We start from the raw sequence: 18063 nt of genomic DNA, 5'->3' as shown, positions 1-18063 counted from the left end.
ATGGGAAATCATGTCTCACAAACTTGATTGAGTTTTTTGAAGAAGTAACAAAGAAGATTTATGAGGGCAGAGCGGTAGGTGTGATCTATATGGACTTCAGTAAGGTATTTGACAAGGTTCCCCATGGGAGACTGGTGAGTAAGGTTAGATTTCATTGAATATAGGGAGAACTCACCATTTGGATACAGAACTGGCTCAAAGGTAGAAGACAAAGGTGGTGGTGGAGGGTTGTTTTTCAGACTGGAGGCCTGTGACCAATTGAGTCACACAAGGATCGGTGCTTGGTGCACTACTTTTCATCATTTACATAAATGATTTGGATGTGAGCAGAAGAGGTATAGTTAGTAAGTTTGCTGATGACACCAAAATTGGAGGTGTAGTGGACAGTGAAGAAGGTTACCTCAGATTACAACAGGATCTTGATCAGATTGGCCAATGGGCTGAGAAGTGGTAGATGGAGTTTAATTCAGATAAATGCGAGGTGCTGCATTTTGGGAAAGCAAATCTTAGCAGGACTTATACACTTAATGGTAAGGTCCTAGGGAGTGTTGCTGAACAAAGAGACATTGGAGTGCAGGTTCATAGCTCCTTGAAAGTGGAGTCGTAGGTAGCTAGGATAGTGAAGAAGGCGTTTGGTATGCTTTCGTTTATTGGTCAGAGTATTGAGTACAGGAGTTGGGAGGTCATATTGTGGCTGTACAGGACATTGGTTAGGCCACTTTTGGAATATTGTGTGCAATTCAGGTCTCCTTCCTATCGGAAAGATGTTGTGAAACTTGAAAGGGTTCAGAAAAGATTTACAAGGATGTTGCCAGGGTTGGAGGGTCTGAGCTACAGGGAGAGGCTGAACAGGCTGGGGCTGTTTTCCCTATAGTGTCGGAGGCTGAGGGGTGACCCTATAGAGATTTATAAAATCATGAGGGGCATGGATAGGATAAATAGTCAAAAGTATTTTCCCTGGGGTCAGGGAGTCCAGAACTAGAGTACATAGGTTTAGGGTGAGAGGGGAAAGATATAAAAGAGACATAAGGGGCAACTTTTTCACACAGAGGGAGGTACGTGTATGGAATGAGCTGCCAGAGGAAGTGGTGGAGGCTGGTACAATTGCAACATTAAAAGGCATCTAGGTGGGTAGATGAATAGGAAGGGTTTAGAGGGTTATGGGCCGGGTGCTGGCAGGTGGGACTAGATTGGGTTGGGATATCTGGTCAGCATGAATGAGTTGTACCGAAAGGTTTGTTTCCATGCTGTACATCTCTATGACTCTATATCTTCAGGACCAAAGGCATAGCAAGAGGGGCATGTGGAATATAGCGAACACTCCAGGTGCTCTGTCCTAACATAGAGATGATGCAGTACCAGGGGCACCCAGTCAGAGGAGTGACCAAACCCCAGCCCCTCAGAAATCTCCATGCAGGATACTCTAGAGATGATCAAGTACTCCACCTCCACCCTGCCTTGGAAGTTCAAGCTGAGGAGGAGCCATACTTGGCTCTGGCAAGGAACCCTCAGTATGTTTGCATCATCTACAACCAAAATGGCCTGGCGTTGCCTAACCAAACCTTTAGGGTCAACATGCTGAGCTGGTGGTCAGGATCCTTTCACCCCAGCTAGGTAAGGTGGGATAACACTAGTGGGAGAGAAAGAAAGAATAAAACTTCTTTGTGGTCACTTTGGTGGCACAAGTGACAGTACACTGTATATAAAGTTATGTTTCTACAAATTTGATTGGTTTTGTACTACATTAGTTTGTTTCAGTCTCTTTGGAGCCATATATGTAACTAGGCCATAAGATATAGGAGCAAAAGGAGGCCACTTGTCCCATCAAATTCACTCCGCTATTCAATACGATCGTGGCTTATTCCCAGCAGGATGTCAAATTCATGTCCATGCAGGCCGTACCATAAATCCTTGTCAGTGCTTGCAGAAGCAAGATGAACAAGACATTTACAGGGCAATGGATTATGCATCATTGACCTTTGTGGTAAAACATCCATATTCTTCCCCTTGCCTCTGAATCAAAAAGTGTCAGCGTGAATGGAGTGATCAGCAATCTAGAGACGACGAAGAGTACAGTCCATAGGGACTGACTGGCTTACAATAGGGGGCCCATTTCTCTTTACAGTGCCCTGTACAATATACATGGCTCTGTGTGTAATGTTGTTGCCCTCTAAAGGGCTTCACATCAGCAGAATTTGCAGCCACCTCCCTCAAAGGTTGAGGCATTTAACAGGCCCACTCTGGCTGTGGTCAGTCAATTTCCTTCCTATTGCAACTTCCGATTTTCAGCATGTTGGAAGGTAACAGTCTGTGCTGTTCAGTTGGTGGCTTCCACCCTCTGCCTTCTTCAGAGCAGGATCACTGGACCCAAAATGTTAACTCTGCTGTCTCTCCACACATGCTGCCAGACTTAGAACATAGAACATAGAACATAGAACATAGAACAATACAGCACAGAACAGGCCCTTCGGCCCACGATGTTGTGCCGAACTTCTAACCTAGATTAAGTACCCATCCATGTACCTATCCAAATGCCGCTTAAAGGTCGCCAATGATTCCGACTCTACCACTCCCACGGGCAGGGCATTCCATGCCCCCACCACTCTCTGGGTAAAGAACCCACCCCTGACATCTCCCCTATACCTTCCACCCTTCACCTTAAATTTATGTCCCCTTGTAACACTCTGTTGTACCCGGGGAAAAAGTTTCTGACTGTCTACTCTATCTATTCCTCTGATCATCTTATAAATCTCTATCAAGTCACCCCTCATCCTTCGCCGTTCCAACGAGAAAAGGCCGAGAACTCTCAACCTATCCTCGTACGACTTCCTCTCCATTCCAGGCAACATCCTGGTAAATCTTCTCTGCACCCTCTCCAAAGCTTCCACATCTTTCCTAAAGTGAGGCGACCAGAACTGCACACAGTACTCCAACTGTGGCCTAACCAAAGTCCTGTACAGCTGCAACATCACTTCACGACTCTTGAATTCAATCCCTCTGCTAATGAACGATAATACTCCATAGGCCTTCTTACAAACTCTATCCACCTGAGTGGCAACCTTCAAAGATCTATGTACATAGACCCCAAGATCCCTCTGTTCCTCCACCTGACTAAGAACCCTACCATTAACCCTGTATTCCGCATTCTTATTTGTTCTTCCAAAATGGACAACCTCACACTTGGCAGGGTTGAACTCCATCTGCCACTCCTCAGCCCAGCTCTGCATCATATCTAAGTCCCTCTGCAGCCGACAACAGCCCTCCTCACTGTCCACAACTCCACCTATCTTCGTATCATCTGCAAATTTACTGACCCACCCTTCGACTCCCTCATCTAAGTCATTAATAAAAATTACAAACAGCAGAGGACCCAGAACTGATCCCTGCGGAACTCCACTTGTAACTGGGCTCCAGGCTGAATATTTACCATCTACCACCACTCTCTGCCTTCGACCGGTTAGCCAGTTTTCTATCCAATTGGCCAAATTTCCCTCTATCCCATGCCTCCTGACTTTCCGCATAAGCCTACCATGGGGAACCTTATCAAATGCCTTACTAAAATCCATGTACACTACATCCACTGCTCTTCCCTCATCCACATGCTTGGTCACCTCCTCGAAGAATTCAATAAGACTTGTAAGGCAAGACCTACCCTTCACAAATCCGTGCTGGCTGTTCCTAATCAAGCAGTGTCTTTCCAGATACTCATAAATCCTATCCCTCAGTACCCTTTCCATTGCTGAGTTTTTCCAGCAATTTCTGATCTTGTTTCTAATTTCCATCATTTGCAGTTTTTTTTTGTTTACGTTTATAATGACATTAATTTCAGTTTAGATTGATCCTTGAGTAGTGATGGTTTCCTGAGCTTGCTTCAACTTGGTAAGGTGAGCTAATACAGGTATTTTAGGTCAATATTTAATCCTCTTTAAGAACTTACTTTAATCCATGAAAGTCTCAGGGATTAGACTCAAGTGATAGAATGTTATTTTTACCTTGGCAGATCAACATCATAAGGAAGAGAAATGTAAGGAAACTGCTGTACCAGTGTGGAAGAGAAATGTAAGGAAACTGCTGTATAAGTGTGATCTAGATATGTTACATAAATGTTGCATATCCTGCTACATTCCTCAGACTCATTGTCCACCAATTGTGATATATTCTCTAAAGCCACTGCTATCCTCACCTATAGAACTGGAAATGGACAAAGTATCAAAAATCACTAGCAGATTCCCAGGTCCGCATTCTGATGCAAAACTGACAAGTAAGATATTTTCATCCAAATACTTTTCCCGGGAAATCCATCACAGAGACTGTCTAGACACTAACCTCCTTTAACCGATAATTCTCAGTAGGCTCAGCACTGTCTGTTGTAAGACATAGTCCAATTTAGGTTTTGTTGGAAAGCGGAGGCTACTAATTGAAGTGTATGTCTCAGACATTTACCGCAGTCTTCTCTATTGTACTCTCAATGTCTGACCATAATCCGAGTACTCACAAGATGGAGATCTCTTCATTATCTGTATTTGCTTCAGAAAACCAAAAGTTCACGAAGCAGGGTTATCTTTCTACAAAGATGAGAGTGTTACTTTAAGTACTCGGCTTTCCAGGGAAATGTTAGAGTTAAAAAGCAGTAAAATAAAACAAACTTTACCATCATCTGAGAAAATGTGATAGAAGTCGTCAAAATCTTAAGGGATCCCCACAGAGTACATAAGGAAACTTGCTCCCAATTTTCCTTGAAGCTGGAGTTGTAGGTAGACAGAATAGTGAAGAAGGCGTTTGGGATGCTTGCCTTTATTGGTCAGTGCATTGAGTTTAGGAATTGGGAGGTCATGTTATGGCTGTACACAACATTGGTTAGGCCACTTTTAAAATACTGCATTCAGTTCTGGTCTCCCTGCTAAAGGAAGGATGTTGCAAAGCTTGAAAGGGTTCAGAAAAGATTTACAAAGATGTTGCCAGGGTTGGAGGATTTGAGCTATAGGGAGAGGCTGAACAGGCTGGGGCTGTTTTCCCTGGAGTGTCAGAGGCTCAGGGGCGACCTTATATGGTTTATAAAATCATGATGGGCATGGATAGGGTAAATAGACAGGTCTTTTCCCTAGGTGTGGGAGTCCAGAACTAGAGGGCATAGATTAGATTGATTAGATTAGATTACCGACAGTGTGGAAACAGGCTCTTCAGCCCAACAAGTACACACCGAACCTCCGAAGAGAAACCCACCCCCCTATATTTACCCCTGTTTAATCCACCTAACACTACGGGCAATTTAGCATGGCCAATTCACCTGACCTGCACATCTTTGGACTATGGGAGGAAACCGGAGCACCCGTAGGAAACTCACGCAGACACGGGGAGAATGTGCAAACTCCACACAGACAGTTGTCCGAGGCGGGAATTGAACCCGGGTCTCTGGCGCTGTGAGGCAACAATGCTAACCACTAAGGGACCTAAGGGACATCTTTTTCACACAGAGGGTGGTGTGTATATGGAATGATCTGCCAGAAGAAGTGGTGGAGGCTGGTACAATTACAACATTTAAAGGGCATCTAGGTGGATATGTGACTAGTAAGAGTTTGGAGGGATATGGGCCGAGTGCTGACAAATGGGACTAGATTAGCTTCGGATATCCGGTTGGCATGGATGAGTTGGACCAAAGGGTTTGTTTCTGTGCTGTACATCTCTATGACTCCAAGACTCTATGGTAGAAGGGTCAAGAAACTGAGAGCACGGATTTAAGGTCATTGACAAAAGAAGCAATGACAACATGTGTAAACACTTTTTCATGCAGCAAGTGGCTAGGATTTGGAAATGTGCTGCCTGAAATTATGTTGGAGGCAGTTTCAATCAGGATTTCATTAGGGATTGCTTTCTGAAAAGGAAGAATGTGCAGGGCTTCAGGGAAAGGCTACAGGGAAAGTGCCGGGCAGTGCCACTAGATAAAATGCTACTGCTCCGGAAAGGTGGCTCAGTGGTCAGCACTGCTGCCTCACAGCGCCAGGGACCTGGGTTCAATTCCCACCTCAGGCAACTGCCTGTGTGGAGTTTGCACATTCTCCCCGTGTCTACGTGGGTTCTGCCAGGTGCTCCGGTTTCCTCCCACAGTCCAAAGATGTGCAGGTCAGGTGAATTGACCATGCTAAATTGTCCATAGTGTTAGGTGTAGGGGAATGGGTCTGGGTGGGTTGTTCTTCGGAGGGTTGGTGTGAACTTGTTGGGCCAAGGGACCTGTTTCCACACTGTAGGGAATCTTATCTAACCTAATCATGATTACATAGCCTGTCCCTGCAACACACTTTTCAGCACACAGCTGAGGAATTGCCACTTCATTGAACGTAGGAAGAAAAGGAGAAAACTGAAGAAGGGAAAAAAATATCAGTTGCAAACCATCCTGAAGCCCTAAACAGTAAGTTCTGGATTTTGTAAACATGGCAGGCAGCTCTATCATTCCAAAAATAGTTCCGAAGACTCAAATCTGGAAGTCCCACCCCTGAACAGACACCTACCATTTTTCCAGTGAAGGGTGTAAGGACAGGTTCCAATTTGCACATGTGTAGTTTACAGAGACAGCTACCCTTGTTAAAATACAACTGCTATAGTCAGATCTGATTTTCGCAAGTGGACACAACTTGGAAACATTAAACCTGATGGAGGAAGATTTTAAGCTACAAGATGCCTTTTTAGAAGTGGCGTCCCCCTTTTGAAACAGATGGGATCTTTTGGTTATGGCCCTTGAACACCTTTGGGGCAGAACAGGGTCAATTTGGTAAAATAAGGCTTCCTTTGCTATTGTTAAAAATAGACGTGAATGTGCACGAAAGTTGCTTAAATTCATTGGAATCTCAACCTCTTTGGAACTGCCAAATTGTGTTGTCAAAATAAGCTATCAAGTCATTTTTATCCACTGCTATTTTAATAATTAAAGATAAAATGGCCTGGAATGTTAAATAAATCAATATCCCTCTTTCTACTGCACTCCATCTTGAGACATAGCTTGAGGGCCATCAAATTTTGGATGAGTACCATATGACTCATTTCACAATCTTTCATTATCACAGTGGGATGCCTCTTATTCACAATTTAATTGATAACTAATTGTTATTATTCTCCTTTTGAAGTTAGACTATGAATTGCAATGTTTGTTTTTGTTAAGAATTTAAAGAAATTAAATTTAGTGATTTTTTTGTCAGTTGAATTTTCTTTAAAATAGTGACTTAATCAATATATGCAAGAATTTTATTTCTCTCAGTATGGATCCTGATTTCTGACAATGGCAGGTTCTGGTTGTGAGCATAGTGAATATAAGGGCAATGGGTAGTGGGTGAGAAAGGCATGCGTTGGTGTGAACGGTATGCAGAGTTTTGTAGCAGTGAATGGATGGAAGTAGGTTAGCTGGCATGGTAGGGATGAGAAGTTATGGAGGTACGTGGAGGTCACAGGTTGACATAGGCTGACATGGATAGGGCATGAGAATGTGAAGGAGAGTCAGAAAGTATGAGAAGTAAGGGCTGGGTGACTGCCTCACTCTGCAACCTCCACTTCCTTTCTGGGCTGCCCACCGTAACTCCCAGAAAACCCAGTGCCCTAGAATGAATGTCTGAAGTTTGATGGCATTTCTCCTGGTTTGGTTTTGCGAAGCAGGGAGTTGTTTTGAAGCTTGCTCCTGACCTGTTAGTAAAAATGCAGGCCCAAATGTGGACATGATTTGAAGTTGAGTTTGTACAGGAAAAACTAGACTTTCAATAATTTTAGCAAATTTTCTCATGTACACTTTGCGTTAAGGAGTATTATGCAAGTCTTGACAAATAAATTATAGCAAAACATTGGGAAAATGCAAATGTCTAAGCAGTAATATTCAACTTGCACATTGTAAAAGATTACAATGGCAAAAGGGAATTGTGGTTATATGTCCTATATGATGCTTAAAGAATCAGAAAGGTTAAGCTACTATGGTATGTGATAGATTTAACAGAAAGCACTTGGAAAACAAATGCATGATTTAAATCTTATAATGAAGTAAAGCAGAAAAATAATAATACTTTAAACTCATTATTCTTTTGTGTTGTTCCATGGCCTTTATGCTAGTAGTATGGTTATCTCTTGATCCATTTAACCGATGTGGAAGGAAGCAGATGTTCATTTTGTGAAGAGATTTGTAAATTCATTTTTCTAAACTGGGTTAAGAGTTTATTATTCTTTCCATTGAAATTCTAAAAAGTGCAAAGCCATGAAACAAAACAAATTTACAGCCTCTCCTCTGGCTGTGTGGATAGCTAGACTGCCTAGAACTGCACTAATTAATTCAGACCGAAAGGACCAGATCCTAATCCCTTAATCTTGATAGTGAAATGGGAGTAGATACAAATTAAAACCTCCCACGCCCAATTAAAGCACTCAACCAGACTTAAAGTGGACTTAATAACAACTCCTTATGCAATGCCTCCCTTATAGAGAATACTTCACTGCAAATAATTGAAACGGTCTGACTGTAAAAAGATAGGCCAGTGTGAGATGCTGAGCTTAGAAATGCCTGTGGAAAGCTCGACCAGTTCCATGCTGCATGCAAATCAACATCCGATCCCTGGATTTGAAACCATTGAGTAGAGTAGAGTGAGGGAACACAGTCTTTGACTATGATGCATCATAGCTGGAGATATTGATTGTTCTTCAGATTGATGGTGGCATTGCCCTTCCCAAGACATTTTCATTGTCCCTCTTCCATTTCTAAACTTGGGAGTACAGGGTATTTGGACCTGGTGGAAAGAGGAATAGGTGGGGGAAGCTAAACTCTTTTTATTGTATATAATGTAATTTTATTTCAGGGGCATGTAGTAGTGAGTACAGAGCTATGACAGTAGCCGTGCCCCAGGTAATTTCTTCATTTTGGTCTGCTGAGGAAATTGAAACTGAAGAGAAAAACTTATCATGTAATTGATGAACATTATAAAGTAGGGAATAGACAGTAAATAAGCAGAAATCATAGGAACTTAAACACTTAATCAGTAAGAAAGAAGCAAGTTGAGGGTCACAATATAGAAGGGAGACTTGGAGTGTAAAACTTACAAAAGAAATGTTGTTCATGAAGATCCTGTTCAATTACTTGATGATATTAGTGGATGTTACTCATTGCTGCATATCAGTTATGAAATAAAGTGGTTACATCAACAAAACAAACTATCCTGATTGTAACTCTCAGTAGGTTTTAGGTAGATTGGTGTGGTATCTCTTTTAACTTGCTAACTGCTCCTGAAACAAGGCCAAAATTAATTGAGCTCATGTCTAAGCATATTGTTGCAAATGTAATTCTGTACTTGGACTGAGATTAAACTTGGCTCACTGCATTCATTTCTAACTGACTCTGTTATTTTGAATGTAAGAAGGTTATCATTGAAAATAATTGTGAGAGTGTGAGAAACAAGTTTTTATAGTAGAGAGAAAGGAGGTAAGAATTGAATTAGCCACAACAGTCTATGTAAAATGGACAAAAAAGGTCTTGGAGCAAATAAAGTATAAACAGCACAAAATGATCCTTAAAATAGCGAGAAAAACAGCACAGGATTTGGTATTTTACAATCTGTGATGTTCAGGGATAATCTATATTATGTCCCTTTTATGAAGTATGAAATGACTTATTGAAGTGGAACAAACAAATTGCTCATTGGAAGCAAAGAATTTGGGAAAACAGATTTAATGTGTTTACAGAAACTGAAAATATCTTCCATAAGATAGCCATAAGGTATTTGTCATCATAAAGCTCCTTCATTCAGATCATATTTCTTCCACTTGTGGAGGTATCTTTTAGAGGTTCATTGTTGCCTTATTCTGGCCATGGAAATATATTATGAAGAAAAGGGTGATTTTGATTTTATTTTCATATGTGTTCATCAGTAAGAATACAATAAGTTACAGTGAAAAGCTTTCACTTTTTGCCACGAAATGGCACCATTTTAAATAATTTAAGAATAAGGAAATAAGAAAGAAAAAGCTTGAAGAGAGTTCATCAGTCCTGAGCCAGCTTATCACAGTCAATGGCACCTGCACCCCTATCCCTCTACAACTGCCTCACCACCATCGACACTGGACCCAATGAACATTGAAGTTGCTGATCCTCAGGAGCCATCATTGCCACTGGGCCTACCTTGCCAATGTCACCTTTGCCGATGTAACAGCTGCCGATTCTAGGTCCTGTGCTTGCTCAGGGAAAGTAGGGGCTCACTCTCCCCCATCCTGGGCCTGCTTGAGGTCTGTGCCCTCGGCCTGCTCAAGGTTCGTGCCATGGGCCCGCTCGAGATCTGCGCCCAGGGCCCACTCAAGATCTGCACCCTGGGCTTGCTCGAGATCCATGTCTGGGACTGCTCGAGGATCGCACCCTGGGACTGCTCAAGGGTCACGCCCTGGGCCCACTCGAGATCTACGCCCTGGGCTCTTGCTGTCACCAATGCTGTCCAATCTCAGGACAAGGTAAGTAAAGAAAGAAAAGGAAGGGGAGACAAAGAAAAAATTAAGGGGTTAAAGCAGATGAGCTCCGGTGCAGGAGTCCTACTCCACCACCATCTTGGACAGAATAAGTGACATGACAAAAGGGGGACAGGCTTAATTTAGAAATATTCATCATAAAGCCTGAAATGTCATCAGTATAAAAATGAAACAATCCATTATGTGATTTCCTTGAAACTTTTAAATATTGTGTTTGAGAAGTTCCAACTCACTTTGAAGATGTTATGTGGCCCAGCAATAAACAAATCATATTTGATCTCTGTTGCAATTTAAAACTGGAAATAACATTATAGTGGCTTTCTAATAGCAAGAGGTGAGAGATTTTCTCTCCTGATATATCTGTTATTTAGCTAAACTAAAACACTTTTCCAGTGCCAGTTGAAGTGTCACTAGTGAGCTCTAATAGATGTTGGCTTGAATTCCTAGCATTCATCAGGGTAATTTCTGGATTGAAAAGTGTTTTGCAGCATACTTTGCATTCTTGTACAGGCCCAAACAATATAGAGTGGTAATCCATGTTTGCCAAGTACAAACACTTCATCAGAATCAATATAAACAGGTATTTCGTATAAAGAACTAGAAAGAGTTAAGTAGAGAGCATCAACTTTTCCATTTACAAACATAGAAGTACATGAAATAGTAGTACAGGTAGACATTTGGTCCCTCAAATGTGTTTCGCCAGTCAATAAGATCCTAGTTGTCCAAGCTCAGGACAAGGTAAATAAAGAAAGAAAAGGAAGGGGAGAAAAAGAAAACATTAAGGAGTCAGAGCAGATGAGCTCTGGTGCAGGAGTCCTACTCCACCACAATCTTGGATAGAGTAAGTGAAATGACAAAAGGGGGACAGGCTTAATTTAGAAATATTCATCATAAAGCCCGAAATGTCATCAGTATAAAAATGAAACAATCCATTATGTGATTTCCTTGAAACTTTTAAATATTGTGTTTGAGAAGTTCCAGTTAAATACAGATTCAACTCACTTTGAAGATGTTATGTGGCCCAGCGATAAACAAATCATATTTGAGATCTGACAACAGCCTTAACTCCACTTTCCTTCCTTCCAAGAATAAGTTCAGAGATGCAACATAGTGAGCACATCACAGGCAGTGAAGGGAAAAACTCTTGAGTTCTCTGACAATCAGTGGACCTACTGAATGGACTGAAGATCTGTACTTGCAGTTCGCTATAACTGACATGCTCCACCTGCAGAGATAGGCAGGGGAACATCTGGCAGGGTGCTTAATGTCCTCATTAGACAGAAGTGAAAGATGGAGGGATCCTTTTATCTTGTTCTTACAGTGGTTAGTCCAGCATGTGAATACAGAATGTCCCCATGGAAAGGAGGCAGCCATCATGGACACAGAACACTCTGTGGCTGCCGGACTTTCATGTGATATCGAGAAATGACTAAAAGCACTAGATAATGCAAAGATTATAGGTGCTGACAACATTCCAGCAAATGTACTAAAGACTTCTGCTCTAGACCTTGTCACACCCTAGTCAAGCTAATCTCATTACAGCCTTGATCCAAACATGGACAAATGAGCTGACTTCCAGAGGTGAGGTGAGAATGGCTGCCCTTGACATCAAGGCTGATTTAGACTGAGGTGTTAAAGAACCATAGTAAAACTGAAGTAAATGGAGATTGGGGGTAAATGCTTCACAGGTTGGAGATGTACCAGCTATAAAGGAAGATGGTTGTAGTTGTTGGAGGTTAGTCATCTCAGCTCCAGGACATCTTTGCAGAAGTTCCTCAGGGTAGTGTCCTAGGCTCAACCATCTACAGCTGCTTCATCAATGACTTTCCCTGCATCATATGGTCATAAGTGGGAATGTTCGCTGATGATTGAACAATGGTCAGCACCATTTGCGACTCCTCAAATACTGAAGCAGTCCATGTTCAAATGCAACAAGACCTGAATAACATCAAGGTTTGGGCTGACAAGTAACCAATAACATTTATGCCACACAAATGACCATCTCCAGCAAAAGAGAAGCTAACCATCATCCCTTGTCATTCAGTGGCATTACCATCACTGAATCCCCCACTATCAACATCCTGGGGGTTACCATTGATCAGAAACTCAACTGGACTAGCTGCATATAGTGGTTCAAGAGCAAATCAGGGGATAGGAATCCTGCAGCATCTACTGCACCTCCTAACTCCCAAAAATGCCACCATCTACAAGGCACAACTCAGGAATATGATGGAATATTTTCCACTTGCCTGAATTGGTGCAGTTCCAACAACATCAAGAAATTTGATACAATTCAGGTCAAAGCAGCCCACTTGATTGACACCACGTCCACAAGCATCTACTTCCTCCACCACAGACATTCAGTAGTAGCAGTGTGCACTAACTACAAGATGCATTGCAAAAATTCAACAAGGTTCCTCAGACAGCACCTTCCAAACCCAGAACCACTTCCATTTAGAAAGACAAAGCAGTAAATACACTGGAACACCACCATCTCCAGTTCCCCTCCAGATAGAATCCAGGTACCCTTTCATCTCAATGAGTCCATGTGACTACAGGAGACAGCCCTATGGAATAGGGGTGACTGATCATTATTGATTTGTTCATGGGATGTATGGTTAAGAACTCAGGAATAAAAAAGGACCATTCACTAGGATGGGATTATACTACAGGCCTCCTAACAGCCAGCGGGAGATACAGGAGGAGTTTTGTAGGCAGATCATTGAAAAATGTAAAAACAATAAGATTGTAAGAGTGAGTGATTTTAACCTCCCCAATATGGAGCAGAATTTGTTAAGTGCAACCAGGACAATTTCTTGAAAAAATGTTGATAGTCAAACTAGGGAAGGGACCTTGTATTGAGGAATTAACCTAGCCAGATGCACAAAGTTTCAGCAGGGGAGCATTTTGGGATCAGTGATCATAACTCTATAAGTTTTAAGATAGTTATGGAAAAGAATAAACTTGATCCTTTGGTGTAAGTGCTAAATTGGCAAAATTACAGCAGCATTAGGCAGGAAGTGGAGAAATTAGATTGGGGTGATTGTTTGAGGATAAATCTGCATCTGACATTTGGGAGTCTTTTGAAGGCCAGTTGATCAAAGTTCAGGACCAGCATGTTCCTGTGAGGAAGGAAGATAAGGATGGCAAGATTTGGGAACTCTGGATGAAAGAGATATTGAAATTTTAGTGAAAAAGAAGCGTATGTACTGTTTAAGATACTGATATCAGAAAAGGCCTTTGAGGAATATAAAGGAAGAAAGAAAGAACTTAAACAAGGAATTAGGAAGGTTAAATTGGGCCATGAAATGTTCTTGGCAAGTAGGATTAAGGAGAATTCCCAAGGCATTTTATGTGTAAATTAGGAACAAGAGGGTAGTGAGGGAAAATGTAGGTCCTATTCCTAATAGAACATAGAACATTACAGTGCAGTACAGGCCCTTCAGCCCTTGATGTTGCGCCGATCTGTCATACCAATCTGAAGCCCATCTAACCTACACTATTCCATGTACATCCATATTCTTGTCCAATGACGACTTAAATGCACTTAAAGTTGGCGAATCTACTACCGTTGCAGGCAAAGCATTCCATACCCTTACTACTCTCTGAGTAAAGAAACTACCTTTGACATCTGTCCTATATCTATCACCCCTCAATTTAAAGCTATGCCCCCTCGTGCTTGCCGTCACCATACTTAGAAAAAGGCTCTCCCTGTCCACCCTATCTAACCCTCTGATTATCTTATATGTGTCTATTAAGTCACCTCTCAAATTTCTTCTCTCTAACGAAAACAGCCTCAAGGCCCTCAGCCTTTCCTCATAAGACCTTCCCTCCATACCAGGCAACATCCTAGTAAATCTCCTCTGCACCCTTTGCAAAGCTTCCACATCCTTCTTATAATGCGGTGACCAGAACTGTACACAATACTCCAAGTGCGACCGCACAAGAGTTTTGTAGAGTTGCAGCATATCCTCATGGTTCCGGAACTCAATCCCTCTATTTATAAAAGCTAAAACAATGTATGCCTTCTTAACAACCCTGTCAACCTGGGTGGCAACTTTCAAGGATCTGTGTACCTGGACACTGAGATCTCTCTGCTCATCTACACTACCAAGAATCTTACCATTAGCCCAGTACTTTGCATTCCAGTTACTCCGACCAAAGTGAATCACCTCACACTTGTCCGCATTTACCTCCATTTACCACCTCTGCAGCTTATCTATGTCTCTCTGTAACCTACAACATCCTTCGTCACTATCCACAACTCCATCCACCTTAGTGTCATCTGCAAATTTACTAACCCACCCTTCTACGCCCTCATCCAGGTCGTTTATAAAAATGACGAACAGCAGTGGACCCAACACTGACCCTTGCGGTACACCACTGATAACGGGATTCCAGGATGAACATTTCTCATTAACCACCACCCTCAGTCTTCTTTCAGCAAGCCAGTTACTGATCCAAACTGCTATATCTCCCACAATCCCATTCCTCTGCATTTTGTACAATAGCCTACTGTGGGGAACCTTATCGAACGCCTTGCTGAAATCCATATACACCACATCAACCGGTTTACTCTCATCTACCTGTCTGGTCAATTTCTCAAAGAACTCAATAAGGTTTGTGAGGCACGACCTACCCTTCACAAAACCGTGCTGACTATCCTTAATCAAATTATTCTTTTCTAGATGATTATAAATCCTATCTCTTATAACCGTTTCCAACACTTTACCAACAACTGAAGTAAGGCTCACTGGTCTATAATTACCAGGGTTGTATCTACTCCCCTTCTTGAACAGGGGACCCACATTTGCTATCCTCCAGTCTTCTGGGACTGTTCCTGTAGACAATGACGATTTAAAGATCAATGCCAAAGACTCGGCAATCTCCTCCCTGGCCTCCCAGAGGATCCTAGGATAAATCCCATCCAGTCCAGGGGACTTATCTATTTTCACACTCTGCAGGATTTCTAATACCTCTTCCCTGTGAACCTCAATCACACCTAGTCTAGTAGCCTGTATCTCAGTATTCTCCTCAACAACATTGTTGTTTTATAGAGTGAATACTGTTGAAAAATATTCATTTAGTGCTTCCCCTATCTCCTCTGACTCCACACACAACTTCCCAAAACTATCCTTGATTAGCCCTAATCTTACTCTCGTCATTTTTTTTATTCCTGAAATACCTATAGAAAGCCTTAGGGTTTACCCTGATCCTATCCACCAACAACTTCTCATGTCTCCTCCTGGCTCTTATGAGCTCTCTCTTTAGGCCTTTCCTGGCTACTTTGTAACCCTCAAGTGCCCTAACTGAGCCTTCACATCTCATCCTAACATAAGCCTTCTTCTTCCTCTTGACCAGAGATTCCACTTCCTTCGTAAACCACGGCTCCCGTGTTCTACAGCTTCCTCCCTGCCTGACAGGTACATACTTATCTAGGACACACAGGAGCTTTTCCTTGAATAAGCTTCACATTTCTTATGTACCCATCCCCTGCAGTTTCCTTCCCCATCCTATGCTTCCTAAATCTTGCCCAATCGAATCGTAATTGCCTTTCCCCCAGCTGTAACTCTTGCCCAGTGGTATACACCTATCCCTTTCTATCACTAAAGTAAACATAACAGAATTGTGATCGCTATCACCAAAGTGCTCACCTACTTCCAAGTCTAACACCTGGCCGGGCTCATTATCCAGTACCAAATCTAATGTGGCTGCGATCCTTGTTGGCCTGTCTACATACTGTGTTGGGAAGCCCTCCTGCAAACACTAGACAAAAACTGACCCATCTATAGTACTCATACTATAGTGTTCCCAGTCAATATTTGGAAAGTTGAAGTCCCCCATGACAACTACCCTGTCTCTCTCACTCCTATCGAGAATCATCTTTGCTATCCTTTCCTCTACATCTCTGGAATTATTCGGAGGCCTGTAGAAAACTCCCAACAGGGTGACCTCTCCTGTTTCTAACCACAGCCCATACTACCTCAGTTGACGAGTCCCCAAACATCCTTTCTGCAACTGTAATACTGTCCTTGACCAACAATGCCACACCTCCCCCTCTTTTACCATCTTCTCTGTTCTTACTGATGAAGGGCCTTATGCCCAAAACGTCGAATCTCCTACTCTTCAGATGCTGTCTGACCTGCTGTGCTGTTCCAGTGCCACACTCTCGAAAATGTAGGTCCACTCAAGGATAAGGAGAAAGTGAAGACTGCAGATGCTGGAGATCAGAGCTGAAAATGTGTTGCTGGAAAAGCGCAGCAGATCAGGCAGCATCCAAGGAGCAGGGGAATTGACGTTTCGGGCATGAGCCCTTCTTCGGGCATGAGCCCTTCTTGCTGAAGAAGGGTTCATGCCCGAAACGTCGATTCTCCTGCTCCTTGGATGCTGCCTGACCTGCTGCGCTTTTCCAGCAACACATTTTCACCACTCAAGGATAAAGAAGGGAATTTATGTATGGAGCTAGAAGAAGTGGGTGAGGTCCTTAGTGAGTTCTACACATTGGTATTCATCATGGAGTAGGGCATAGATGATGGTAAGATTAGGGAGGAGTATGTTTATATTCTGGGGCATGTCACTATGAAGGAGGTGGTATTGGATAGCTTAAAAAAAACTAAAATATCATATATACTTGAGTAAAAGTCAATTTCAAATAAAAGTCGGCCCCCTATTTTTAGCCAAACAATCTGGAATTTTACATATATCTCGTGTAAAGATCAATCCTGGTTCTTTACAGATAACAGATCAACATTTGTGAGTCAAGGTATTATCATATTCATATTCATATTACAATGAAGAAATTGATTTTTTTTCATCCTATTGTGTGTTTTGATGTACAATTCGTTTACCACACCATTATTACCACACTGAAGGCAGGGCAATTGCAAACTGAGATACCCAGCAAACTAAAAATGTGTTGTTATCTGAGGGAAACATTTGGTTCAACAGAGAAATATGTTTGTTCGCATGTCTGGAAACTTTGCAGAACACAAGCCAACTTATTTTTTCAGCCTTTGTGTTTGTCTTTGGACTTGTCTCTATAATCCTCACCCCCCCGTTTCCTTGCCAACCTTATAATTATAAACAGGCATGCAGCATGCAAGTACATGTAGACTGCACTCATTTCTTTCTACATATTGGAGAAGAAAGTGGCTTTCAAAGAGTTTGCAACTGAAACTAATTACTTTATAAAATTTATGTTGCTTAATACCTCCAATTGGCACTGTGACTGATCACTTCTTCCCTTCTTTTTTCTTCCTTCCTCCTCTTTTCTAAAGGTGGTAACACATGCCGGAGTGATGTTCCACACCACCAGACAGACTCCAGGATCTCATTCATGTGGCCATTCTTCATATGTTAGCCTGTATAATGAATACTCCCAGGGAATCACAGCCAAAACAGTCCTGCTGTTAAACTGGCATTTTTCCAAACATTGGATGCACTGGACTACAATAAACAATGAATCCCACGATGGTTTTGCCTTGTTTGTTCTGACAATGTGGAATTATGATCTACCCAACAACAGGTCCTCTGCTGATTCCTCCAAGCAGTGCTGCACTTTCCTCTTCACTTGCTCATAAGAGTTTC

At 42.2% G+C, this 18063-nt stretch overlaps 1 long non-coding RNA gene across 1 annotated transcript in view; it reads right to left on the bottom strand.

The window, feature by feature from the left end:
* LOC148152189 (uncharacterized) overlaps window positions 1–17781 on the bottom strand; it is a 37556-nt gene extending 19775 nt beyond the window's left edge. The window contains exon 1 of the long non-coding RNA XR_015757893.1: window positions 17687–17781. This is a non-coding gene — a long non-coding RNA (uncharacterized LOC148152189). The remainder of the gene's footprint in view (window positions 1–17686) is intronic.
* Window positions 17782–18063: the final 282 nt, after the last annotated feature.

This window comes from Chiloscyllium plagiosum, unplaced genomic scaffold (assembly GCF_037043375.1).
Source record: "Chiloscyllium plagiosum isolate Xiang-an unplaced genomic scaffold, Cpla_swu_hap1 HiC_scaffold_1, whole genome shotgun sequence".
Taxonomy (NCBI): domain Eukaryota; kingdom Metazoa; phylum Chordata; class Chondrichthyes; order Orectolobiformes; family Hemiscylliidae; genus Chiloscyllium; species Chiloscyllium plagiosum.
This window is presented reverse-complemented; position numbering and strand designations above follow the sequence as displayed.